This window comes from Lepidochelys kempii, chromosome 19, assembly GCF_965140265.1.
Source record: "Lepidochelys kempii isolate rLepKem1 chromosome 19, rLepKem1.hap2, whole genome shotgun sequence".
In the NCBI taxonomy this organism is placed as follows: domain Eukaryota; kingdom Metazoa; phylum Chordata; order Testudines; family Cheloniidae; genus Lepidochelys; species Lepidochelys kempii.
The window spans coordinates 20,374,739-20,401,914 of NC_133274.1; positions in this window are offsets into that span (position 1 = coordinate 20,374,739).

The following is a 27,176-nucleotide window of genomic DNA, read 5'->3' on the forward strand; positions in this document are numbered from 1 at the left end:
GGAACAGATCGGTTCGTGCAAAGGACTCAAGGTAGAAAATCATTCTTTACAAGTCCCTAGTGGTAAAGACTCCAGCAATCCAGCGTCTCTCCTGGAGAGTCCGTAGCGATTGGTTCAAGAAAATTACTCCTAAGGAGACTTAAATTATCGACAGGTACTAGTGCTAAAGCTCTCCTCGAATGATTCACCAAAATGCTTTTCGATACGATGACACAGAACGGCAAAGAACACGACACACAAAAATAACACACGCAACTACACACACACACACCGTGACACGGAAAGCAACACACACAAAACATCACACACACGACCCACAACATCTCACAAACACACACTCACTCAACACAAAATAACCCACAACATGTCACACGCAACACAAGACGACCCACAACATGTCGAGCGCTGTGGAGCGAGGGCTCCGGCTCGGCTTTCGCAGCGGCTCTGGCGAGGAATGGTGCCGGAGCTCTCGCCGGAGGGAAACACGGCAGGAGGGGGCCTGAGCCGCTTGGGCCTCTTTCCAAGGGGGCGGAACAAGGCCTCCGCTCTCTGCCCTCTGCAGACCTGGCTGCCAGGTCAGTGCTTCCAGTTCCTCGTCCGCAGTCGCTGTCGTCCTCCTCAGCGGCCGTGGGCGTCCTCGCTGGGGACAGGGCTCGGGGGGATGTAGGTGGAGAGGGGCCAGAGTCTCTTGAGCAGAGTGACTCTGTGGGGTGCCGTAAGAAAAGGAGATTTGGGTTGGGATGCTCAAGGTGTAATGGGAGGAGAGTGGAGGGCGGATCCCCGCCGTGTGGAAGAGGCAAACAGAGGAGCCTCTGAGACGTTGCCGCCTGAGATGGTAACTTACTTGTTTTTTCCCCTTGGGCTGGCTTTAGTAGCAAGGAAAAAGAAGTCAAGCCTCAGAGTCTACTGCCCTCATGCGACGGAATGTGAGTGAGAGCAGCGAGCCTGTGACCGTTGGTGATGCCAGGCAAGAGCCCTCCATCTGGGAGCCGAGCTCTCGCCAGTCTCGGAGAGAGAAGTGTCTGGTTTGGTGAGGACTCTGCTCACGCCCTGTCACGGAGTCCCCGGCATGCTCTGAAACTGCTCCCTATGAAGCCAGTCAGAACTCTGGGGCAGTCGCTTTTCTGTGAGCAGCCTGTCTTCAGGACTCACAGCTCACACAGCTTCCACCTTCCTGGGTCTGACCTCGGAGCATTCAGCCTCCTCTGCCCCTCCGTGCGCTTCCCCCCAGCGAGTCCGCTCAGGCGGGGCTCCTGGGGAAGCCAGAGGGTCCTGCACCCCAACTCCGCAGTCAGATGTGACTCTCAGCCAGCCAGTAAACAGAAGGTTTATTAGACGACAGAAACATGGTCTAAAACAGAGCTTGCAGGTGCAGAGAACGGGACCCCTCAGCTGGGTCCATTTTGGGGGGCAGTGAGCCAGACAACCACGTCTGCACTTCACTCCATGTCCCAGCCAGCCCCAAACTGAAACCCCCCCTCCAGCCCCTCCTCCTCTGGGCTTTGTCCCTTTCCCGGGCCAGGAGGTCACCTGATTCCTTTGTTCTCCAACCCTTCAGCTCTCACCTTGCAGGGGGGGAAGGGCCCAGGCCATCAGTTGCCAGGAAACAGGGTGTTGGCCATTCTCTGTGTCCAGACTCCTGCACACACATGCCCTCTAGGGCTCTGCAATGATCATACACCCTTACTCCACCCCCTAGATACTTAAGAACTGCCTAGGGGAAACTGAGGCACCCCCACACTATTCAGAGGAAACATTTAGAACAGTCCCACTTCTCACACGCCCCACCTGAGTCCGGGTCGGGAAGCCCCGTCCATTAGGGTTCGGTTTGTAAGCAAAGGATCCTGACCAGCTGTGGCTAGGAGGGAGAAAAGGTCCCATTTTCAGAGGCTGCTCGTTTCTCTGGTCAGGAACGGTGTCTTCTCCACAACTGAAGCTTGGATCCAAGAGGATGACTCCAGGTGGTGAGTTGCTCGCCTTGCTCTCCTGTTTCTCTGTTTTCTCTCCTGTGTTCGCCAACTCTCTCTTTCTCGTCTCTCCTCTTCTCTCCTCGTGCCGTGTCCCTTCACAGGACGCGGGTAGGTGTGCATTCCCACAAGTGAGGTCTCGGGAGCCATGGAAAAGTCGGAGAGGACGAAAATCATGCAGGGCAGTAGAAAGGCTGCTGAAAGTACCTGAAGAGACAAAGGAAACGAGAAGGGGGAAGTCCAGCCTAACACAGGAGTGTAATCTGTAAAGAGAAACAACGGCAAATCTAATCTACAGAAACTCTTCAAGTTGCCGAAAGACATGTAGGATGGGAAAATACTTGTTGAATCCAGTCTCTTGAAGATCTTAGGCTCAGTATGCGTGCGAATTTGTAGTTGCTTAGAAATCTGCCTTCTTCTGTTTGCTCTACCTTCCAATTATTGAAAATCTACCTACCTATTTTTTGTTTAGTTTTATTATTATTATTATTCAACTCATTTTGTGCAACTGGTGCTCCGTGAGGAAATGATTTGTGTCTTACTCCAAGGGGCTGCCCGGTGTCACTGTTGCTCCGGGAGGGAAATGATATGAGCACTACCTGAATTGGCCACGCAGTTTCACCATTGCTCCGTGAGGGAAATGCTTTCTGCATTACTCCAAGTGGCCACCCAGTGTCACTGTTGCTCCATGAGGGAAATGCTTTCTGAATGACCTGAATTGGCCACACACATCACTGTTGCTCCGGGGTGGGGGGTGGGGGGGAGGCTTGGGATTGTTTGTGTATTACTCCTGAGTGGCCACGTCGTGTCACTCTTCCTCCAGGAGGGGAATGCTTTGTGCATTTCCCTGTGTTGTGGCCACCCAAGACAACACACACAGCACGACACCGACGCACACACACACAGAACACGTCACACATACAGATGGGTAGTGTAAAGTGCTAAAAATGAGACATTCATTCCTAATCAGATGTAGCCGTTGATGTCTCATGCACTCTTCCTCGAAAAGCCATACGTAATCTCGCCTGATCATTTGGTAGAGATCTGTTCAAGAAAATTACTCATAATGAGACATACATTATTGACAAGTACTAGTGATCCATTTCTCCTCGAATGATTCACCAAAATGCTTTTCGATTCCCTGCTGGTGATTTGGAAGAAATCCTTTCTCGAAATATTCTAAAATAGAGAAATTCATCTTTGACCTGTGCGACAGAGAAATTTGAGAGGGAATCTTCCTGAAAGCCCCGAGGATTCACTTCTCGTCAGACGGTACAGAGCAGGTTGCGAAAATTACTGAAAATGAGAACGTCTTTCGTAATCAGGTATCCTGATGTCTTTCTCATGGAACCATCCACCAAAAAGCAAGTCTATTCTCTCTTCGGCATTTGGCAGAGATTTATCGTGAAAATTGCTAAAAAAGAGAAAGTTATAACTGATCAATGCTAATAATCAATGAATGACAAATGGACTCATGCTCCAAAAGCCTTTCAGATTGGCTCCTTGTGATTAGGTAGATATCAGTTGACGATTTGGTAGAAATGACTAAAAAGGAGGCAGTTCTTTCTGATCAATGTTAGCAATTAATTACACATGGAATCATCCTCCGTACTATATTCATAATTAGCTCCTGGAGATTTGGACTAAAATCGGTCCGTGAAACTGACTAGGAATGAGACAATTCATTCCTCAGCCGTCCTCTGATAAATTTCCCACGGAATCCTCCAGTAGAAAAGCAAAGGCATTCTCCCTTGGTGCGTTGGAACAGATCGGTTCGTGCAAAGGACTCAAGGTAGAAAATCATTCTTTACAAGTCCCTAGTGGTAAAGACTCCAGCAATCCAGCGTCTCTCCTGGAGAGTCCGTAGCGATTGGTTCAAGAAAATTACTCCTAAGGAGACTTAAATTATCGACAGGTACTAGTGCTAAAGCTCTCCTCGAATGATTCACCAAAATGCTTTTCGATACGATGACACAGAACGGCAAAGAACACGACACACAAAAATAACACACGACAAAGACACACACACACACACCGTGACACGGAAAGCAACACACACAAAACATCACACACACGACCCACAACATCTCACAAACACACACTCACTCAACACAAAATAACCCACAACATGTCACACGCAACACAAGACGACCCACAACATGTCGAGCGCTGTGGAGCGAGGGCTCCGGCTCGGCTTTCGCAGCGGCTCTGGCGAGGAATGGTGCCGGAGCTCTCGCCGGAGGGAAACACGGCAGGAGGGGGCCTGAGCCGCTTGGGCCTCTTTCCAAGGGGGCGGAACAAGGCCTCCGCTCTCTGCCCTCTGCAGACCTGGCTGCCAGGTCAGTGCTTCCAGTTCCTCGTCCGCAGTCGCTGTCGTCCTCCTCAGCGGCCGTGGGCGTCCTCGCTGGGGACAGGGCTCGGGGGGATGTAGGTGGAGAGGGGCCAGAGTCTCTTGAGCAGAGTGACTCTGTGGGGTGCCGTAAGAAAAGGAGATTTGGGTTGGGATGCTCAAGGTGTAATGGGAGGAGAGTGGAGGGCGGATCCCCGCCGTGTGGAAGAGGCAAACAGAGGAGCCTCTGAGACGTTGCCGCCTGAGATGGTAACTTACTTGTTTTTTCCCCTTGGGCTGGCTTTAGTAGCAAGGAAAAAGAAGTCAAGCCTCAGAGTCTACTGCCCTCATGCGACGGAATGTGAGTGAGAGCAGCGAGCCTGTGACCGTTGGTGATGCCAGGCAAGAGCCCTCCATCTGGGAGCCGAGCTCTCGCCAGTCTCGGAGAGAGAAGTGTCTGGTTTGGTGAGGACTCTGCTCACGCCCTGTCACGGAGTCCCCGGCATGCTCTGAAACTGCTCCCTATGAAGCCAGTCAGAACTCTGGGGCAGTCGCTTTTCTGTGAGCAGCCTGTCTTCAGGACTCACAGCTCACACAGCTTCCACCTTCCTGGGTCTGACCTCGGAGCATTCAGCCTCCTCTGCCCCTCCGTGCGCTTCCCCCCAGCGAGTCCGCTCAGGCGGGGCTCCTGGGGAAGCCAGAGGGTCCTGCACCCCAACTCCGCAGTCAGATGTGACTCTCAGCCAGCCAGTAAACAGAAGGTTTATTAGACGACAGAAACATGGTCTAAAACAGAGCTTGCAGGTGCAGAGAACGGGACCCCTCAGCTGGGTCCATTTTGGGGGGCAGTGAGCCAGACAACCACGTCTGCACTTCACTCCATGTCCCAGCCAGCCCCAAACTGAAACCCCCCCTCCAGCCCCTCCTCCTCTGGGCTTTGTCCCTTTCCCGGGCCAGGAGGTCACCTGATTCCTTTGTTCTCCAACCCTTCAGCTCTCACCTTGCAGGGGGGGAAGGGCCCAGGCCATCAGTTGCCAGGAAACAGGGTGTTGGCCATTCTCTGTGTCCAGACTCCTGCACACACATGCCCTCTAGGGCTCTGCAATGATCATACACCCTTACTCCACCCCCTAGATACTTAAGAACTGCCTAGGGGAAACTGAGGCACCCCCACACTATTCAGAGGAAACATTTAGAACAGTCCCACTTCTCACACGCCCCACCTGAGTCCGGGTCGGGAAGCCCCGTCCATTAGGGTTCGGTTTGTAAGCAAAGGATCCTGACCAGCTGTGGCTAGGAGGGAGAAAAGGTCCCATTTTCAGAGGCTGCTCGTTTCTCTGGTCAGGAACGGTGTCTTCTCCACAACTGAAGCTTGGATCCAAGAGGATGACTCCAGGTGGTGAGTTGCTCGCCTTGCTCTCCTGTTTCTCTGTTTTCTCTCCTGTGTTCGCCAACTCTCTCTTTCTCGTCTCTCCTCTTCTCTCCTCGTGCCGTGTCCCTTCACAGGACGCGGGTAGGTGTGCATTCCCACAAGTGAGGTCTCGGGAGCCATGGAAAAGTCGGAGAGGACGAAAATCATGCAGGGCAGTAGAAAGGCTGCTGAAAGTACCTGAAGAGACAAAGGAAACGAGAAGGGGGAAGTCCAGCCTAACACAGGAGTGTAATCTGTAAAGAGAAACAACGGCAAATCTAATCTACAGAAACTCTTCAAGTTGCCGAAAGACATGTAGGATGGGAAAATACTTGTTGAATCCAGTCTCTTGAAGATCTTAGGCTCAGTATGCGTGCGAATTTGTAGTTGCTTAGAAATCTGCCTTCTTCTGTTTGCTCTACCTTCCAATTATTGAAAATCTACCTACCTATTTTTTGTTTAGTTTTATTATTATTATTATTCAACTCATTTTGTGCAACTGGTGCTCCGTGAGGAAATGATTTGTGTCTTACTCCAAGGGGCTGCCCGGTGTCACTGTTGCTCCGGGAGGGAAATGATATGAGCACTACCTGAATTGGCCACGCAGTTTCACCATTGCTCCGTGAGGGAAATGCTTTCTGCATTACTCCAAGTGGCCACCCAGTGTCACTGTTGCTCCATGAGGGAAATGCTTTCTGAATGACCTGAATTGGCCACACACATCACTGTTGCTCCGGGGTGGGGGGTGGGGGGGAGGCTTGGGATTGTTTGTGTATTACTCCTGAGTGGCCACGTCGTGTCACTCTTCCTCCAGGAGGGGAATGCTTTGTGCATTTCCCTGTGTTGTGGCCACCCAAGACAACACACACAGCACGACACCGACGCACACACACACAGAACACGTCACACATACAGATGGGTAGTGTAAAGTGCTAAAAATGAGACATTCATTCCTAATCAGATGTAGCCGTTGATGTCTCATGCACTCTTCCTCGAAAAGCCATACGTAATCTCGCCTGATCATTTGGTAGAGATCTGTTCAAGAAAATTACTCATAATGAGACATACATTATTGACAAGTACTAGTGATCCATTTCTCCTCGAATGATTCACCAAAATGCTTTTCGATTCCCTGCTGGTGATTTGGAAGAAATCCTTTCTCGAAATATTCTAAAATAGAGAAATTCATCTTTGACCTGTGCGACAGAGAAATTTGAGAGGGAATCTTCCTGAAAGCCCCGAGGATTCACTTCTCGTCAGACGGTACAGAGCAGGTTGCGAAAATTACTGAAAATGAGAACGTCTTTTGTAATCAGGTATCCTGATGTCTTTCTCATGGAACCATCCACCAAAAAGCAAGTCTATTCTCTCTTCGGCATTTGGCAGAGATTTATCGTGAAAATTGCTAAAAAAGAGAAAGTTATAACTGATCAATGCTAATAATCAATGAATGACAAATGGACTCATGCTCCAAAAGCCTTTCAGATTGGCTCCTTGTGATTAGGTAGATATCAGTTGACGATTTGGTAGAAATGACTAAAAAGGAGGCAGTTCTTTCTGATCAATGTTAGCAATTAATTACACATGGAATCATCCTCCGTACTATATTCATAATTAGCTCCTGGAGATTTGGACTAAAATCGGTCCGTGAAACTGACTAGGAATGAGACAATTCATTCCTCAGCCGTCCTCTGATAAATTTCCCACGGAATCCTCCAGCAGAAAAGCAAAGGCATTCTCCCTTGGTGCGTTGGAACAGATCGGTTCGTGCAAAGGACTCAAGGTAGAAAATCATTCTTTACAAGTCCCTAGTGGTAAAGACTCCAGCAATCCAGCGTCTCTCCTGGAGAGTCCGTAGCGATTGGTTCAAGAAAATTACTCCTAAGGAGACTTAAATTATCGACAGGTACTAGTGCTAAAGCTCTCCTCGAATGATTCACCAAAATGCTTTTCGATACCATGACACAGAACGGCAAAGAACACGACACACAAAAATAACACACGACAAAGACACACACACACACACCGTGACACGGAAAGCAACACACACAAAACATCACACACACGACCCACAACATCTCACAAACACACACTCACTCAACACAAAATAACCCACAACATGTCACACGCAACACAAGACGACCCACAACATGTCGAGCGCTGTGGAGCGAGGGCTCCGGCTCGGCTTTCGCAGCGGCTCTGGCGAGGAATGGTGCCGGAGCTCTCGCCGGAGGGAAACACGGCAGGAGGGGGCCTGAGCCGCTTGGGCCTCTTTCCAAGGGGGCGGAACAAGGCCTCCGCTCTCTGCCCTCTGCAGACCTGGCTGCCAGGTCAGTGCTTCCAGTTCCTCGTCCGCAGTCGCTGTCGTCCTCCTCAGCGGCCGTGGGCGTCCTCGCTGGGGACAGGGCTCGGGGGGATGTAGGTGGAGAGGGGCCAGAGTCTCTTGAGCAGAGTGACTCTGTGGGGTGCCGTAAGAAAAGGAGATTTGGGTTGGGATGCTCAAGGTGTAATGGGAGGAGAGTGGAGGGCGGATCCCCGCCGTGTGGAAGAGGCAAACAGAGGAGCCTCTGAGACGTTGCCGCCTGAGATGGTAACTTACTTGTTTTTTCCCCTTGGGCTGGCTTTAGTAGCAAGGAAAAAGAAGTCAAGCCTCAGAGTCTACTGCCCTCATGCGACGGAATGTGAGTGAGAGCAGCGAGCCTGTGACCGTTGGTGATGCCAGGCAAGAGCCCTCCATCTGGGAGCCGAGCTCTCGCCAGTCTCGGAGAGAGAAGTGTCTGGTTTGGTGAGGACTCTGCTCACGCCCTGTCACGGAGTCCCCGGCATGCTCTGAAACTGCTCCCTATGAAGCCAGTCAGAACTCTGGGGCAGTCGCTTTTCTGTGAGCAGCCTGTCTTCAGGACTCACAGCTCACACAGCTTCCACCTTCCTGGGTCTGACCTCGGAGCATTCAGCCTCCTCTGCCCCTCCGTGCGCTTCCCCCCAGCGAGTCCGCTCAGGCGGGGCTCCTGGGGAAGCCAGAGGGTCCTGCACCCCAACTCCGCAGTCAGATGTGACTCTCAGCCAGCCAGTAAACAGAAGGTTTATTAGACGACAGAAACATGGTCTAAAACAGAGCTTGCAGGTGCAGAGAACGGGACCCCTCAGCTGGGTCCATTTTGGGGGGCAGTGAGCCAGACAACCACGTCTGCACTTCACTCCATGTCCCAGCCAGCCCCAAACTGAAACCCCCCCTCCAGCCCCTCCTCCTCTGGGCTTTGTCCCTTTCCCGGGCCAGGAGGTCACCTGATTCCTTTGTTCTCCAACCCTTCAGCTCTCACCTTGCAGGGGGGGAAGGGCCCAGGCCATCAGTTGCCAGGAAACAGGGTGTTGGCCATTCTCTGTGTCCAGACTCCTGCACACACATGCCCTCTAGGGCTCTGCAATGATCATACACCCTTACTCCACCCCCTAGATACTTAAGAACTGCCTAGGGGAAACTGAGGCACCCCCACACTATTCAGAGGAAACATTAAGAACAGTCCCACTTCTCACACGCCCCACCTGAGTCCGGGTCGGGAAGCCCCGTCCATTAGGGTTCGGCTTGTAAGCAAAGGATCCTGACCAGCTGTGGCTAGGAGGGAGAAAAGGTCCCATTTTCAGAGGCTGCTCGTTTCTCTGGTCAGGAACGGTGTCTTCTCCACAACTGAAGCTTGGATCCAAGAGGATGACTCCAGGTGGTGAGTTGCTCGCCTTGCTCTCCTGTTTCTCTGTTTTCTCTCCTGTGTTCGCCAACTCTCTCTTTCTCGTCTCTCCTCTTCTCTCCTCGTGCCGTGTCCCTTCACAGGACGCGGGTAGGTGTGCATTCCCACAAGTGAGGTCTCGGGAGCCATGGAAAAGTCGGAGAGGACGAAAATCATGCAGGGCAGTAGAAAGGCTGCTGAAAGTACCTGAAGAGACAAAGGAAACGAGAAGGGGGAAGTCCAGCCTAACACAGGAGTGTAATCTGTAAAGAGAAACAACGGCAAATCTAATCTACAGAAACTCTTCAAGTTGCCGAAAGACATGTAGGATGGGAAAATACTTGTTGAATCCAGTCTCTTGAAGATCTTAGGCTCAGTATGCGTGCGAATTTGTAGTTGCTTAGAAATCTGCCTTCTTCTGTTTGCTCTACCTTCCAATTATTGAAAATCTACCTACCTATTTTTTGTTTAGTTTTATTATTATTATTATTCAACTCATTTTGTGCAACTGGTGCTCCGTGAGGAAATGATTTGTGTCTTACTCCAAGGGGCTGCCCGGTGTCACTGTTGCTCCGGGAGGGAAATGATATGAGCACTACCTGAATTGGCCACGCAGTTTCACCATTGCTCCGTGAGGGAAATGCTTTCTGCATTACTCCAAGTGGCCACCCAGTGTCACTGTTGCTCCATGAGGGAAATGCTTTCTGAATGACCTGAATTGGCCACACACATCACTGTTGCTCCGGGGTGGGGGGTGGGGGGGAGGCTTGGGATTGTTTGTGTATTACTCCTGAGTGGCCACGTCGTGTCACTCTTCCTCCAGGAGGGGAATGCTTTGTGCATTTCCCTGTGTTGTGGCCACCCAAGACAACACACACAGCACGACACCGACGCACACACACACAGAACACGTCACACATACAGATGGGTAGTGTAAAGTGCTAAAAATGAGACATTCATTCCTAATCAGATGTAGCCGTTGATGTCTCATGCACTCTTCCTCGAAAAGCCATACGTAATCTCGCCTGATCATTTGGTAGAGATCTGTTCAAGAAAATTACTCATAATGAGACATACATTATTGACAAGTACTAGTGATCCATTTCTCCTCGAATGATTCACCAAAATGCTTTTCGATTCCCTGCTGGTGATTTGGAAGAAATCCTTTCTCGAAATATTCTAAAATAGAGAAATTCATCTTTGACCTGTGCGACAGAGAAATTTGAGAGGGAATCTTCCTGAAAGCCCCGAGGATTCACTTCTCGTCAGACGGTACAGAGCAGGTTGCGAAAATTACTGAAAATGAGAACGTCTTTTGTAATCAGGTATCCTGATGTCTTTCTCATGGAACCATCCACCAAAAAGCAAGTCTATTCTCTCTTCGGCATTTGGCAGAGATTTATCGTGAAAATTGCTAAAAAAGAGAAAGTTATAACTGATCAATGCTAATAATCAATGAATGACAAATGGACTCATGCTCCAAAAGCCTTTCAGATTGGCTCCTTGTGATTAGGTAGATATCAGTTGACGATTTGGTAGAAATGACTAAAAAGGAGGCAGTTCTTTCTGATCAATGTTAGCAATTAATTACACATGGAATCATCCTCCGTACTATATTCATAATTAGCTCCTGGAGATTTGGACTAAAATCGGTCCGTGAAACTGACTAGGAATGAGACAATTCATTCCTCAGCCGTCCTCTGATAAATTTCCCACGGAATCCTCCAGTAGAAAAGCAAAGGCATTCTCCCTTGGTGCGTTGGAACAGATCGGTTCGTGCAAAGGACTCAAGGTAGAAAATCATTCTTTACAAGTCCCTAGTGGTAAAGACTCCAGCAATCCAGCGTCTCTCCTGGAGAGTCCGTAGCGATTGGTTCAAGAAAATTACTCCTAAGGAGACTTAAATTATCGACAGGTACTAGTGCTAAAGCTCTCCTCGAATGATTCACCAAAATGCTTTTCGATACGATGACACAGAACGGCAAAGAACACGACACACAAAAATAACACACGCAACTACACACACACACACCGTGACACGGAAAGCAACACACACAAAACATCACACACACGACCCACAACATCTCACAAACACACACTCACTCAACACAAAATAACCCACAACATGTCACACGCAACACAAGACGACCCACAACATGTCGAGCGCTGTGGAGCGAGGGCTCCGGCTCGGCTTTCGCAGCGGCTCTGGCGAGGAATGGTGCCGGAGCTCTCGCCGGAGGGAAACACGGCAGGAGGGGGCCTGAGCCGCTTGGGCCTCTTTCCAAGGGGGCGGAACAAGGCCTCCGCTCTCTGCCCTCTGCAGACCTGGCTGCCAGGTCAGTGCTTCCAGTTCCTCGTCCGCAGTCGCTGTCGTCCTCCTCAGCGGCCGTGGGCGTCCTCGCTGGGGACAGGGCTCGGGGGGATGTAGGTGGAGAGGGGCCAGAGTCTCTTGAGCAGAGTGACTCTGTGGGGTGCCGTAAGAAAAGGAGATTTGGGTTGGGATGCTCAAGGTGTAATGGGAGGAGAGTGGAGGGCGGATCCCCGCCGTGTGGAAGAGGCAAACAGAGGAGCCTCTGAGACGTTGCCGCCTGAGATGGTAACTTACTTGTTTTTTCCCCTTGGGCTGGCTTTAGTAGCAAGGAAAAAGAAGTCAAGCCTCAGAGTCTACTGCCCTCATGCGACGGAATGTGAGTGAGAGCAGCGAGCCTGTGACCGTTGGTGATGCCAGGCAAGAGCCCTCCATCTGGGAGCCGAGCTCTCGCCAGTCTCGGAGAGAGAAGTGTCTGGTTTGGTGAGGACTCTGCTCACGCCCTGTCACGGAGTCCCCGGCATGCTCTGAAACTGCTCCCTATGAAGCCAGTCAGAACTCTGGGGCAGTCGCTTTTCTGTGAGCAGCCTGTCTTCAGGACTCACAGCTCACACAGCTTCCACCTTCCTGGGTCTGACCTCGGAGCATTCAGCCTCCTCTGCCCCTCCGTGCGCTTCCCCCCAGCGAGTCCGCTCAGGCGGGGCTCCTGGGGAAGCCAGAGGGTCCTGCACCCCAACTCCGCAGTCAGATGTGACTCTCAGCCAGCCAGTAAACAGAAGGTTTATTAGACGACAGAAACATGGTCTAAAACAGAGCTTGCAGGTGCAGAGAACGGGACCCCTCAGCTGGGTCCATTTTGGGGGGCAGTGAGCCAGACAACCACGTCTGCACTTCACTCCATGTCCCAGCCAGCCCCAAACTGAAACCCCCCCTCCAGCCCCTCCTCCTCTGGGCTTTGTCCCTTTCCCGGGCCAGGAGGTCACCTGATTCCTTTGTTCTCCAACCCTTCAGCTCTCACCTTGCAGGGGGGGAAGGGCCCAGGCCATCAGTTGCCAGGAAACAGGGTGTTGGCCATTCTCTGTGTCCAGACTCCTGCACACACATGCCCTCTAGGGCTCTGCAATGATCATACACCCTTACTCCACCCCCTAGATACTTAAGAACTGCCTAGGGGAAACTGAGGCACCCCCACACTATTCAGAGGAAACATTAGGAACAGTCCCACTTCTCACACGCCCCACCTGAGTCCGGGTCGGGAAGCCCCGTCCATTAGGGTTCGGTTTGTAAGCAAAGGATCCTGACCAGCTGTGGCTAGGAGGGAGAAAAGGTCCCATTTTCAGAGGCTGCTCGTTTCTCTGGTCAGGAACGGTGTCTTCTCCACAACTGAAGCTTGGATCCAAGAGGATGACTCCAGGTGGTGAGTTGCTCGCCTTGCTCTCCTGTTTCTCTGTTTTCTCTCCTGTGTTCGCCAACTCTCTCTTTCTCGTCTCTCCTCTTCTCTCCTCATGCCGTGTCCCTTCACAGGACGCGGGTAGGTGTGCATTCCCACAAGTGAGGTCTCGGGAGCCATGGAAAAGTCGGAGAGGACGAAAATCATGCAGGGCAGTAGAAAGGCTGCTGAAAGTACCTGAAGAGACAAAGGAAACGAGAAGGGGGAAGTCCAGCCTAACACAGGAGTGTAATCTGTAAAGAGAAACAACGGCAAATCTAATCTACAGAAACTCTTCAAGTTGCCGAAAGACATGTAGGATGGGAAAATACTTGTTGAATCCAGTCTCTTGAAGATCTTAGGCTCAGTATGCGTGCGAATTTGTAGTTGCTTAGAAATCTGCCTTCTTCTGTTTGCTCTACCTTCCAATTATTGAAAATCTACCTACCTATTTTTTGTTTAGTTTTATTATTAATTATTATTATTATTATTCAACTCATTTTGTGCAACTGGTGCTCCGTGAGGAAATGATTTGTGTCTTACTCCAAGGGGCTGCCCGGTGTCACTGTTGCTCCGGGAGGGAAATGATATGAGCACTACCTGAATTGGCCACGCAGTTTCACCATTGCTCCGTGAGGGAAATGCTTTCTGCATTACTCCAAGTGGCCACCCAGTGTCACTGTTGCTCCATGAGGGAAATGCTTTCTGAATGACCTGAATTGGCCACACACATCACTGTTGCTCCGGGGTGGGGGGTGGGGGGGAGGCTTGGGATTGTTTGTGTATTACTCCTGAGTGGCCACGTCGTGTCACTCTTCCTCCAGGAGGGGAATGCTTTGTGCATTTCCCTGTGTTGTGGCCACCCAAGACAACACACACAGCACGATACCGACGCACACACACACAGAACACGTCACACATACAGATGGGTAGTGTAAAGTGCTAAAAATGAGACATTCATTCCTAATCAGATGTAGCCGTTGATGTCTCATGCACTCTTCCTCGAAAAGCCATACGTAATCTCGCCTGATCATTTGGTAGAGATCTGTTCAAGAAAATTACTCATAATGAGACATACATTATTGACAAGTACTAGTGATCCATTTCTCCTCGAATGATTCACCAAAATGCTTTTCGATTCCCTGCTGGTGATTTGGAAGAAATCCTTTCTCGAAATATTCTAAAATAGAGAAATTCATCTTTGACCTGTGCGACAGAGAAATTTGAGAGGGAATCTTCCTGAAAGCCCCGAGGATTCACTTCTCGTCAGACGGTACAGAGCAGGTTGCGAAAATTACTGAAAATGAGAACGTCTTTCGTAATCAGGTATCCTGATGTCTTTCTCATGGAACCATCCACCAAAAAGCAAGTCTATTCTCTCTTCGGCATTTGGCAGAGATTTATCGTGAAAATTGCTAAAAAAGAGAAAGTTATAACTGATCAATGCTAATAATCAATGAATGACAAATGGACTCATGCTCCAAAAGCCTTTCAGATTGGCTCCTTGTGATTAGGTAGATATCAGTTGACGATTTGGTAGAAATGACTAAAAAGGAGGCAGTTCTTTCTGATCAATGTTAGCAATTAATTACACATGGAATCATCCTCCGTACTATATTCATAATTAGCTCCTGGAGATTTGGACTAAAATCGGTCCGTGAAACTGACTAGGAATGAGACAATTCATTCCTCAGCCGTCCTCTGATAAATTTCCCACGGAATCCTCCAGTAGAAAAGCAAAGGCATTCTCCCTTGGTGCGTTGGAACAGATCGGTTCGTGCAAAGGACTCAAGGTAGAAAATCATTCTTTACAAGTCCCTAGTGGTAAAGACTCCAGCAATCCAGCGTCTCTCCTGGAGAGTCCGTAGCGATTGGTTCAAGAAAATTACTCCTAAGGAGACTTAAATTATCGACAGGTACTAGTGCTAAAGCTCTCCTCGAATGATTCACCAAAATGCTTTTCGATACGATGACACAGAACGGCAAAGAACACGACACACAAAAATAACACACGACAAAGACACACACACACACTGTGACACGGAAAGCAACACACACAAAACATCACACACACGACCCACAACATCTCACAAACACACACTCACTCAACACAAAATAACCCACAACATGTCACACGCAACACAAGACGACCCACAACATGTCGAGCGCTGTGGAGCGAGGGCTCCGGCTCGGCTTTCGCAGCGGCTCTGGCGAGGAATGGTGCCGGAGCTCTCGCCGGAGGGAAACACGGCAGGAGGGGGCCTGAGCCGCTTGGGCCTCTTTCCAAGGGGGCGGAACAAGGCCTCCGCTCTCTGCCCTCTGCAGACCTGGCTGCCAGGTTAGTGCTTCCAGTTCCTCGTCCGCAGTCGCTGTCGTCCTCCTCAGCGGCCGTGGGCGTCCTCGCTGGGGACAGGGCTCGGGGGGATGTAGGTGGAGAGGGGCCAGAGTCTCTTGAGCAGAGTGACTCTGTGGGGTGCCGTAAGAAAAGGAGATTTGGGTTGGGATGCTCAAGGTGTAATGGGAGGAGAGTGGAGGGCGGATCCCCGCCGTGTGGAAGAGGCAAACAGAGGAGCCTCTGAGACGTTGCCGCCTGAGATGGTAACTTACTTGTTTTTTCCCCTTGGGCTGGCTTTAGTAGCAAGGAAAAAGAAGTCAAGCCTCAGAGTCTACTGCCCTCATGCGACGGAATGTGAGTGAGAGCAGCGAGCCTGTGACCGTTGGTGATGCCAGGCAAGAGCCCTCCATCTGGGAGCCGAGCTCTCGCCAGTCTCGGAGAGAGAAGTGTCTGGTTTGGTGAGGACTCTGCTCACGCCCTGTCACGGAGTCCCCGGCATGCTCTGAAACTGCTCCCTATGAAGCCAGTCAGAACTCTGGGGCAGTCGCTTTTCTGTGAGCAGCCTGTCTTCAGGACTCACAGCTCACACAGCTTCCACCTTCCTGGGTCTGACCTCGGAGCATTCAGCCTCCTCTGCCCCTCCGTGCGCTTCCCCCCAGCGAGTCCGCTCAGGCGGGGCTCCTGGGGAAGCCAGAGGGTCCTGCACCCCAACTCCGCAGTCAGATGTGACTCTCAGCCAGCCAGTAAACAGAAGGTTTATTAGACGACAGAAACATGGTCTAAAACAGAGCTTGCAGGTGCAGAGAACGGGACCCCTCAGCTGGGTCCATTTTGGGGGGCAGTGAGCCAGACAACCACGTCTGCACTTCACTCCATGTCCCAGCCAGCCCCAAACTGAAACCCCCCCTCCAGCCCCTCCTCCTCTGGGCTTTGTCCCTTTCCCGGGCCAGGAGGTCACCTGATTCCTTTGTTCTCCAACCCTTCAGCTCTCACCTTGCAGGGGGGGAAGGGCCCAGGCCATCAGTTGCCAGGAAACAGGGTGTTGGCCATTCTCTGTGTCCAGACTCCTGCACACACATGCCCTCTAGGGCTCTGCAATGATCATACACCCTTACTCCACCCCCTAGATACTTAAGAACTGCCTAGGGGAAACTGAGGCACCCCCACACTATTCAGAGGAAACATTAAGAACAGTCCCACTTCTCACACGCCCCACCTGAGTCCGGGTCGGGAAGCCCCGTCCATTAGGGTTCGATTTGTAAGCAAAGGATCCTGACCAGCTGTGGCTAGGAGGGAGAAAAGGTCCCATTTTCAGAGGCTGCTCGTTTCTCTGGTCAGGAACGGTGTCTTCTCCACAACTGAAGCTTGGATCCAAGAGGATGACTCCAGGTGGTGAGTTGCTCGCCTTGCTCTCCTGTTTCTCTGTTTTCTCTCCTGTGTTCGCCAACTCTCTCTTTCTCGTCTCTCCTCTTCTCTCCTCGTGCCGTGTCCCTTCACAGGACGCGGGTAGGTGTGCATTCCCACAAGTGAGGTCTCGGGAGCCATGGAAAAGTCGGAGAGGACGAAAATCATGCAGGGCAGTAGAAAGGCTGCTGAAAGTACCTGAAGAGACAAAGGAAACGAGAAGGGGGAAGTCCAGCCTAACACAGGAGTGTAATCTGTAAAGAGAAACAACGGCAAATCTAATCTACAGAAACTCTTCAAGTTGCCGAAAGACATGTAGGATGGGAAAATACTTGTTGAATCCAGTCTCTTGAAGATCTTAGGCTCAGTATGCGTGCGAATTTGTAGTTGCTTAGAAATCTGCCTTCTTCTGTTTGCTCTACCTTCCAATTATTGAAAATCTACCTACCTATTTTTTGTTTAGTTTTATTATTATTATTATTCAACTCATTTTGTGCAACTGGTGCTCCGTGAGGAAATGATTTGTGTCTTACTCCAAGGGGCTGCCCGGTGTCACTGTTGCTCCGGGAGGGAAATGATATGAGCACTACCTGAATTGGCCACGCAGTTTCACCATTGCTCCGTGAGGGAAATGCTTTCTGCATTACTCCAAGTGGCCACCCAGTGTCACTGTTGCTCCATGAGGGAAATGCTTTCTGAATGACCTGAATTGGCCACACACATCACTGTTGCTCCGGGGTGGGGGGTGGGGGGGAGGCTTGGGATTGTTTGTGTATTACTCCTGAGTGGCCACGTCGTGTCACTCTTCCTCCAGGAGGGGAATGCTTTGTGCATTTCCCTGTGTTGTGGCCACCCAAGACAACACACACAGCACGACACCGACGCACACACACACAGAACACGTCACACATACAGATGGGTAGTGTAAAGTGCTAAAAATGAGACATTCATTCCTAATCAGATGTAGCCGTTGATGTCTCATGCACTCTTCCTCGAAAAGCCATACGTAATCTCGCCTGATCATTTGGTAGAGATCTGTTCAAGAAAATTACTCATAATGAGACATACATTATTGACAAGTACTAGTGATCCATTTCTCCTCGAATGATTCACCAAAATGCTTTTCGATTCCCTGCTGGTGATTTGGAAGAAATCCTTTCTCGAAATATTCTAAAATAGAGAAATTCATCTTTGACCTGTGCGACAGAGAAATTTGAGAGGGAATCTTCCTGAAAGCCCCGAGGATTCACTTCTCGTCAGACGGTACAGAGCAGGTTGCGAAAATTACTGAAAATGAGAACGTCTTTCGTAATCAGGTATCCTGATGTCTTTCTCATGGAACCATCCACCAAAAAGCAAGTCTATTCTCTCTTCGGCATTTGGCAGAGATTTATCGTGAAAATTGCTAAAAAAGAGAAAGTTATAACTGATCAATGCTAATAATCAATGAATGACAAATGGACTCATGCTCCAAAAGCCTTTCAGATTGGCTCCTTGTGATTAGGTAGATATCAGTTGACGATTTGGTAGAAATGACTAAAAAGGAGGCAGTTCTTTCTGATCAATGTTAGCAATTAATTACACATGGAATCATCCTCCGTACTATATTCATAATTAGCTCCTGGAGATTTGGACTAAAATCGGTCCGTGAAACTGACTAGGAATGAGACAATTCATTCCTCAGCCGTCCTCTGATAAATTTCCCACGGAATCCTCCAGCAGAAAAGCAAAGGCATTCTCCCTTGGTGCGTTGGAACAGATCGGTTCGTGCAAAGGACTCAAGGTAGAAAATCATTCTTTACAAGTCCCTAGTGGTAAAGACTCCAGCAATCCAGCGTCTCTCCTGGAGAGTCCGTAGCGATTGGTTCAAGAAAATTACTCCTAAGGAGACTTAAATTATCGACAGGTACTAGTGCTAAAGCTCTCCTCGAATGATTCACCAAAATGCTTTTCGATACGATGACACAGAACGGCAAAGAACACGACACACAAAAATAACACACGCAACTACACACACACACACCGTGACACGGAAAGCAACACACACAAAACATCACACACACGACCCACAACATCTCACAAACACACACTCACTCAACACAAAATAACCCACAACATGTCACACGCAACACAAGACGACCCACAACATGTCGAGCGCTGTGGAGCGAGGGCTCCGGCTCGGCTTTCGCAGCGGCTCTGGCGAGGAATGGTGCCGGAGCTCTCGCCGGAGGGAAACACGGCAGGAGGGGGCCTGAGCCGCTTGGGCCTCTTTCCAAGGGGGCGGAACAAGGCCTCCGCTCTCTGCCCTCTGCAGACCTGGCTGCCAGGTCAGTGCTTCCAGTTCCTCGTCCGCAGTCGCTGTCGTCCTCCTCAGCGGCCGTGGGCGTCCTCGCTGGGGACAGGGCTCGGGGGGATGTAGGTGGAGAGGGGCCAGAGTCTCTTGAGCAGAGTGACTCTGTGGGGTGCCGTAAGAAAAGGAGATTTGGGTTGGGATGCTCAAGGTGTAATGGGAGGAGAGTGGAGGGCGGATCCCCGCCGTGTGGAAGAGGCAAACAGAGGAGCCTCTGAGACGTTGCCGCCTGAGATGGTAACTTACTTGTTTTTTCCCCTTGGGCTGGCTTTAGTAGCAAGGAAAAAGAAGTCAAGCCTCAGAGTCTACTGCCCTCATGCGACGGAATGTGAGTGAGAGCAGCGAGCCTGTGACCGTTGGTGATGCCAGGCAAGAGCCCTCCATCTGGGAGCCGAGCTCTCGCCAGTCTCGGAGAGAGAAGTGTCTGGTTTGGTGAGGACTCTGCTCACGCCCTGTCACGGAGTCCCCGGCATGCTCTGAAACTGCTCCCTATGAAGCCAGTCAGAACTCTGGGGCAGTCGCTTTTCTGTGAGCAGCCTGTCTTCAGGACTCACAGCTCACACAGCTTCCACCTTCCTGGGTCTGACCTCGGAGCATTCAGCCTCCTCTGCCCCTCCGTGCGCTTCCCCCCAGCGAGTCCGCTCAGGCGGGGCTCCTGGGGAAGCCAGAGGGTCCTGCACCCCAACTCCGCAGTCAGATGTGACTCTCAGCCAGCCAGTAAACAGAAGGTTTATTAGACGACAGAAACATGGTCTAAAACAGAGCTTGCAGGTGCAGAGAACGGGACCCCTCAGCTGGGTCCATTTTGGGGGGCAGTGAGCCAGACAACCACGTCTGCACTTCACTCCATGTCCCAGCCAGCCCCAAACTGAAACCCCCCCTCCAGCCCCTCCTCCTCTGGGCTTTGTCCCTTTCCCGGGCCAGGAGGTCACCTGATTCCTTTGTTCTCCAACCCTTCAGCTCTCACCTTGCAGGGGGGGAAGGGCCCAGGCCATCAGTTGCCAGGAAACAGGGTGTTGGCCATTCTCTGTGTCCAGACTCCTGCACACACATGCCCTCTAGGGCTCTGCAATGATCATACACCCTTACTCCACCCCCTAGATACTTAAGAACTGCCTAGGGGAAACTGAGGCACCCCCACACTATTCAGAGGAAACATTAGGAACAGTCCCACTTCTCACACGCCCCACCTGAGTCCGGGTCGGGAAGCCCCGTCCATTAGGGTTCGGTTTGTAAGCAAAGGATCCTGACCAGCTGTGGCTAGGAGGGAGAAAAGGTCCCATTTTCAGAGGCTGCTCGTTTCTCTGGTCAGGAACGGTGTCTTCTCCACAACTGAAGCTTGGATCCAAGAGGATGACTCCAGGTGGTGAGTTGCTCGCCTTGCTCTCCTGTTTCTCTGTTTTCTCTCCTGTGTTCGCCAACTCTCTCTTTCTCGTCTCTCCTCTTCTCTCCTCATGCCGTGTCCCTTCACAGGACGCGGGTAGGTGTGCATTCCCACAAGTGAGGTCTCGGGAGCCATGGAAAAGTCGGAGAGGACGAAAATCATGCAGGGCAGTAGAAAGGCTGCTGAAAGTACCTGAAGAGACAAAGGAAACGAGAAGGGGGAAGTCCAGCCTAACACAGGAGTGTAATCTGTAAAGAGAAACAACGGCAAATCTAATCTACAGAAACTCTTCAAGTTGCCGAAAGACATGTAGGATGGGAAAATACTTGTTGAATCCAGTCTCTTGAAGATCTTAGGCTCAGTATGCGTGCGAATTTGTAGTTGCTTAGAAATCTGCCTTCTTCTGTTTGCTCTACCTTCCAATTATTGAAAATCTACCTACCTATTTTTTGTTTAGTTTTATTATTATTATTATTCAACTCATTTTGTGCAACTGGTGCTCCGTGAGGAAATGATTTGTGTCTTACTCCAAGGGGCTGCCCGGTGTCACTGTTGCTCCGGGAGGGAAATGATATGAGCACTACCTGAATTGGCCACGCAGTTTCACCATTGCTCCGTGAGGGAAATGCTTTCTGCATTACTCCAAGTGGCCACCCAGTGTCACTGTTGCTCCATGAGGGAAATGCTTTCTGAATGACCTGAACTGGCCACACACATCACTGTTCCTCCGGGGTGGGGGGTGGGGGGGAGGCTTGGGATTGTTTGTGTATTACTCCTGAGTGGCCACGTCGTGTCACTCTTCCTCCAGGAGGGGAATGCTTTGTGCATTTCCCTGTGTTGTGGCCACCCAAGACAACACACACAGCACGACACCGACGCACACACACACAGAACACGTCACACATACAGATGGGTAGTGTAAAGTGCTAAAAATGAGACATTCATTCCTAATCAGATGTAGCCGTTGATGTCTCATGCACTCTTCCTCGAAAAGCCATACGTAATCTCGCCTGATCATTTGGTAGAGATCTGTTCAAGAAAATTACTCATAATGAGACATACATTATTGACAAGTACTAGTGATCCATTTCTCCTCGAATGATTCACCAAAATGCTTTTCGATTCCCTGCTGGTGATTTGGAAGAAATCCTTTCTCGAAATATTCTAAAATAGAGAAATTCATCTTTGACCTGTGCGACAGAGAAATTTGAGAGGGAATCTTCCTGAAAGCCCCGAGGATTCACTTCTCGTCAGACGGTACAGAGCAGGTTGCGAAAATTACTGAAAATGAGAACGTCTTTCGTAATCAGGTATCCTGATGTCTTTCTCATGGAACCATCCACCAAAAAGCAAGTCTATTCTCTCTTCGGCATTTGGCAGAGATTTATCGTGAAAATTGCTAAAAAAGAGAAAGTTATAACTGATCAATGCTAATAATCAATGAATGACAAATGGACTCATGCTCCAAAAGCCTTTCAGATTGGCTCCTTGTGATTAGGTAGATATCAGTTGACGATTTGGTAGAAATGACTAAAAAGGAGGCAGTTCTTTCTGATCAATGTTAGCAATTAATTACACATGGAATCATCCTCCGTACTATATTCATAATTAGCTCCTGGAGATTTGGACTAAAATCGGTCCGTGAAACTGACTAGGAATGAGACAATTCATTCCTCAGCCGTCCTCTGATAAATTTCCCACGGAATCCTCCAGTAGAAAAGCAAAGGCATTCTCCCTTGGTGCGTTGGAACAGATCGGTTCGTGCAAAGGACTCAAGGTAGAAAATCATTCTTTACAAGTCCCTAGTGGTAAAGACTTCAGCAATCCAGCGTCTCTCCTGGAGAGTCCGTAGCGATTGGTTCAAGAAAATTACTCCTAAGGAGACTTAAATTATCGACAGGTACTACTGCTAAAGCTCTCCTCGAATGATTCACCAAAATGCTTTTCGATACGATGACACAGAACGGCAAAGAACACGACACACAAAAATAACACACGACAAAGACACACACACACACCGTGACACGGAAAGCAACACACACAAAACATCACACACACGACCCACAACATCTCACAAACACACACTCACTCAACACAAAATAACCCACAACATGTCACACGCAACACAAGACGACCCACAACATGTCGAGCGCTGTGGAGCGAGGGCTCCGGCTCGGCTTTCGCAGCGGCTCTGGCGAGGAATGGTGCCGGAGCTCTCGCCGGAGGGAAACACGGCAGGAGGGGGCCTGAGCCGCTTGGGCCTCTTTCCAAGGGGGCGGAACAAGGCCTCCGCTCTCTGCCCTCTGCAGACCTGGCTGCCAGGTCAGTGCTTCCAGTTCCTCGTCCGCAGTCGCTGTCGTCCTCCTCAGCGGCCGTGGGCGTCCTCGCTGGGGACAGGGCTCGGGGGGATGTAGGTGGAGAGGGGCCAGAGTCTCTTGAGCAGAGTGACTCTGTGGGGTGCCGTAAGAAAAGGAGATTTGGGTTGGGATGCTCAAGGTGTAATGGGAGGAGAGTGGAGGGCGGATCCCCGCCGTGTGGAAGAGGCAAACAGAGGAGCCTCTGAGACGTTGCCGCCTGAAATGGTAACTTACTTGTTTTTTCCCCTTGGGCTGGCTTTAGTAGCAAGGAAAAAGAAGTCAAGCCTCAGAGTCTACTGCCCTCATGCGACGGAATGTGAGTGAGAGCAGCGAGCCTGTGACCGTTGGTGATGCCAGGCAAGAGCCCTCCATCTGGGAGCCGAGCTCTCGCCAGTCTCGGAGAGAGAAGTGTCTGGTTTGGTGAGGACTCTGCTCACGCCCTGTCACGGAGTCCCCGGCATGCTCTGAAACTGCTCCCTATGAAGCCAGTCAGAACTCTGGGGCAGTCGCTTTTCTGTGAGCAGCCTGTCTTCAGGACTCACAGCTCACACAGCTTCCACCTTCCTGGGTCTGACCTCGGAGCATTCAGCCTCCTCTGCCCCTCCGTGCGCTTCCCCCCAGCGAGTCCGCTCAGGCGGGGCTCCTGGGGAAGCCAGAGGGTCCTGCACCCCAACTCCGCAGTCAGATGTGACTCTCAGCCAGCCAGTAAACAGAAGGTTTATTAGACGACAGAAACATGGTCTAAAACAGAGCTTGCAGGTGCAGAGAACGGGACCCCTCAGCTGGGTCCATTTTGGGGGGCAGTGAGCCAGACAACCACGTCTGCACTTCACTCCATGTCCCAGCCAGCCCCAAACTGAAACCCCCCCTCCAGCCCCTCCTCCTCTGGGCTTTGTCCCTTTCCCGGGCCAGGAGGTCACCTGATTCCTTTGTTCTCCAACCCTTCAGCTCTCACCTTGCAGGGGGGGAAGGGCCCAGGCCATCAGTTGCCAGGAAACAGGGTGTTGGCCATTCTCTGTGTCCAGACTCCTGCACACACATGCCCTCTAGGGCTCTGCAATGATCATACACCCTTACTCCACCCCCTAGATACTTAAGAACTGCCTAGGGGAAACTGAGGCACCCCCACACTATTCAGAGGAAACATTAAGAACAGTCCCACTTCTCACACGCCCCACCTGAGTCCGGGTCGGGAAGCCCCGTCCATTAGGGTTCGATTTGTAAGCAAAGGATCCTGACCAGCTGTGGCTAGGAGGGAGAAAAGGTCCCATTTTCAGAGGCTGCTCGTTTCTCTGGTCAGGAACGGTGTCTTCTCCACAACTGAAGCTTGGATCCAAGAGGATGACTCCAGGTGGTGAGTTGCTCGCCTTGCTCTCCTGTTTCTCTGTTTTCTCTCCTGTGTTCGCCAACTCTCTCTTTCTCGTCTCTCCTCTTCTCTCCTCGTGCCGTGTCCCTTCACAGGACGCGGGTAGGTGTGCATTCCCACAAGTGAGGTCTCGGGAGCCATGGAAAAGTCGGAGAGGACGAAAATCATGCAGGGCAGTAGAAAGGCTGCTGAAAGTACCTGAAGAGACAAAGGAAACGAGAAGGGGGAAGTCCAGCCTAACACAGGAGTGTAATCTGTAAAGAGAAACAACGGCAAATCTAATCTACAGAAACTCTTCAAGTTGCCGAAAGACATGTAGGATGGGAAAATACTTGTTGAATCCAGTCTCTTGAAGATCTTAGGCTCAGTATGCGTGCGAATTTGTAGTTGCTTAGAAATCTGCCTTCTTCTGTTTGCTCTACCTTCCAATTATTGAAAATCTACCTACCTATTTTTTGTTTAGTTTTATTATTATTATTATTCAACTCATTTTGTGCAACTGGTGCTCCGTGAGGAAATGATTTGTGTCTTACTCCAAGGGGCTGCCCGGTGTCACTGTTGCTCCGGGAGGGAAATGATATGAGCACTACCTGAATTGGCCACGCAGTTTCACCATTGCTCCGTGAGGGAAATGCTTTCTGCATTACTCCAAGTGGCCACCCAGTGTCACTGTTGCTCCATGAGGGAAATGCTTTCTGAATGACCTGAATTGGCCACACACATCACTGTTGCTCCGGGGTGGGGGGTGGGGGGGAGGCTTGGGATTGTTTGTGTATTACTCCTGAGTGGCCACGTCGTGTCACTCTTCCTCCAGGAGGGGAATGCTTTGTGCATTTCCCTGTGTTGTGGCCACCCAAGACAACACACACAGCACGACACCGACGCACACACACACAGAACACGTCACACATACAGATGGGTAGTGTAAAGTGCTAAAAATGAGACATTCATTCCTAATCAGATGTAGCCGTTGATGTCTCATGCACTCTTCCTCGAAAAGCCATACGTAATCTCGCCTGATCATTTGGTAGAGATCTGTTCAAGAAAATTACTCATAATGAGACATACATTATTGACAAGTACTAGTGATCCATTTCTCCTCGAATGATTCACCAAAATGCTTTTCGATTCCCTGCTGGTGATTTGGAAGAAATCCTTTCTCGAAATATTCTAAAATAGAGAAATTCATCTTTGACCTGTGCGACAGAGAAATTTGAGAGGGAATCTTCCTGAAAGCCCCGAGGATTCACTTCTCGTCAGACGGTACAGAGCAGGTTGCGAAAATTACTGAAAATGAGAACGTCTTTCGTAATCAGGTATCCTGATGTCTTTCTCATGGAACCATCCACCAAAAAGCAAGTCTATTCTCTCTTCGGCATTTGGCAGAGATTTATCGTGAAAATTGCTAAAAAAGAGAAAGTTATAACTGATCAATGCTAATAATCAATGAATGACAAATGGACTCATGCTCCAAAAGCCTTTCAGATTGGCTCCTTGTGATTAGGTAGATATCAGTTGACGATTTGGTAGAAATGACTAAAAAGGAGGCAGTTCTTTCTGATCAATGTTAGCAATTAATTACACATGGAATCATCCTCCGTACTATATTCATAATTAGCTCCTGGAGATTTGGACTAAAATCGGTCCGTGAAACTGACTAGGAATGAGACAATTCATTCCTCAGCCGTCCTCTGATAAATTTCCCACGGAATCCTCCAGCAGAAAAGCAAAGGCATTCTCCCTTGGTGCGTTGGAACAGATCGGTTCGTGCAAAGGACTCAAGGTAGAAAATCATTCTTTACAAGTCCCTAGTGGTAAAGACTCCAGCAATCCAGCGTCTCTCCTGGAGAGTCCGTAGCGATTGGTTCAAGAAAATTACTCCTAAGGAGACTTAAATTATCGACAGGTACTAGTGCTAAAGCTCTCCTCGAATGATTCACCAAAATGCTTTTCGATACGATGACACAGAACGGCAAAGAACACGACACACAAAAATAACACACGACAAAGACACACACACACACACCGTGACACGGAAAGCAACACACACAAAACATCACACACACGACCCACAACATCTCACAAACACACACTCACTCAACACAAAATAACCCACAACATGTCACACGCAACACAAGACGACCCACAACATGTCGAGCGCTGTGGAGCGAGGGCTCCGGCTCGGCTTTCGCAGCGGCTCTGGCGAGGAATGGTGCCGGAGCTCTCGCCGGAGGGAAACACGGCAGGAGGGGGCCTGAGCCGCTTGGGCCTCTTTCCAAGGGGGCGGAACAAGGCCTCCGCTCTCTGCCCTCTGCAGACCTGGCTGCCAGGTCAGTGCTTCCAGTTCCTCGTCCGCAGTCGCTGTCGTCCTCCTCAGCGGCCGTGGGCGTCCTCGCTGGGGACAGGGCTCGGGGGGATGTAGGTGGAGAGGGGCCAGAGTCTCTTGAGCAGAGTGACTCTGTGGGGTGCCGTAAGAAAAGGAGATTTGGGTTGGGATGCTCAAGGTGTAATGGGAGGAGAGTGGAGGGCGGATCCCCGCCGTGTGGAAGAGGCAAACAGAGGAGCCTCTGAGACGTTGCCGCCTGAGATGGTAACTTACTTGTTTTTTCCCCTTGGGCTGGCTTTAGTAGCAAGGAAAAAGAAGTCAAGCCTCAGAGTCTACTGCCCTCATGCGACGGAATGTGAGTGAGAGCAGCGAGCCTGTGACCGTTGGTGATGCCAGGCAAGAGCCCTCCATCTGGGAGCCGAGCTCTCGCCAGTCTCGGAGAGAGAAGTGTCTGGTTTGGTGAGGACTCTGCTCACGCCCTGTCACGG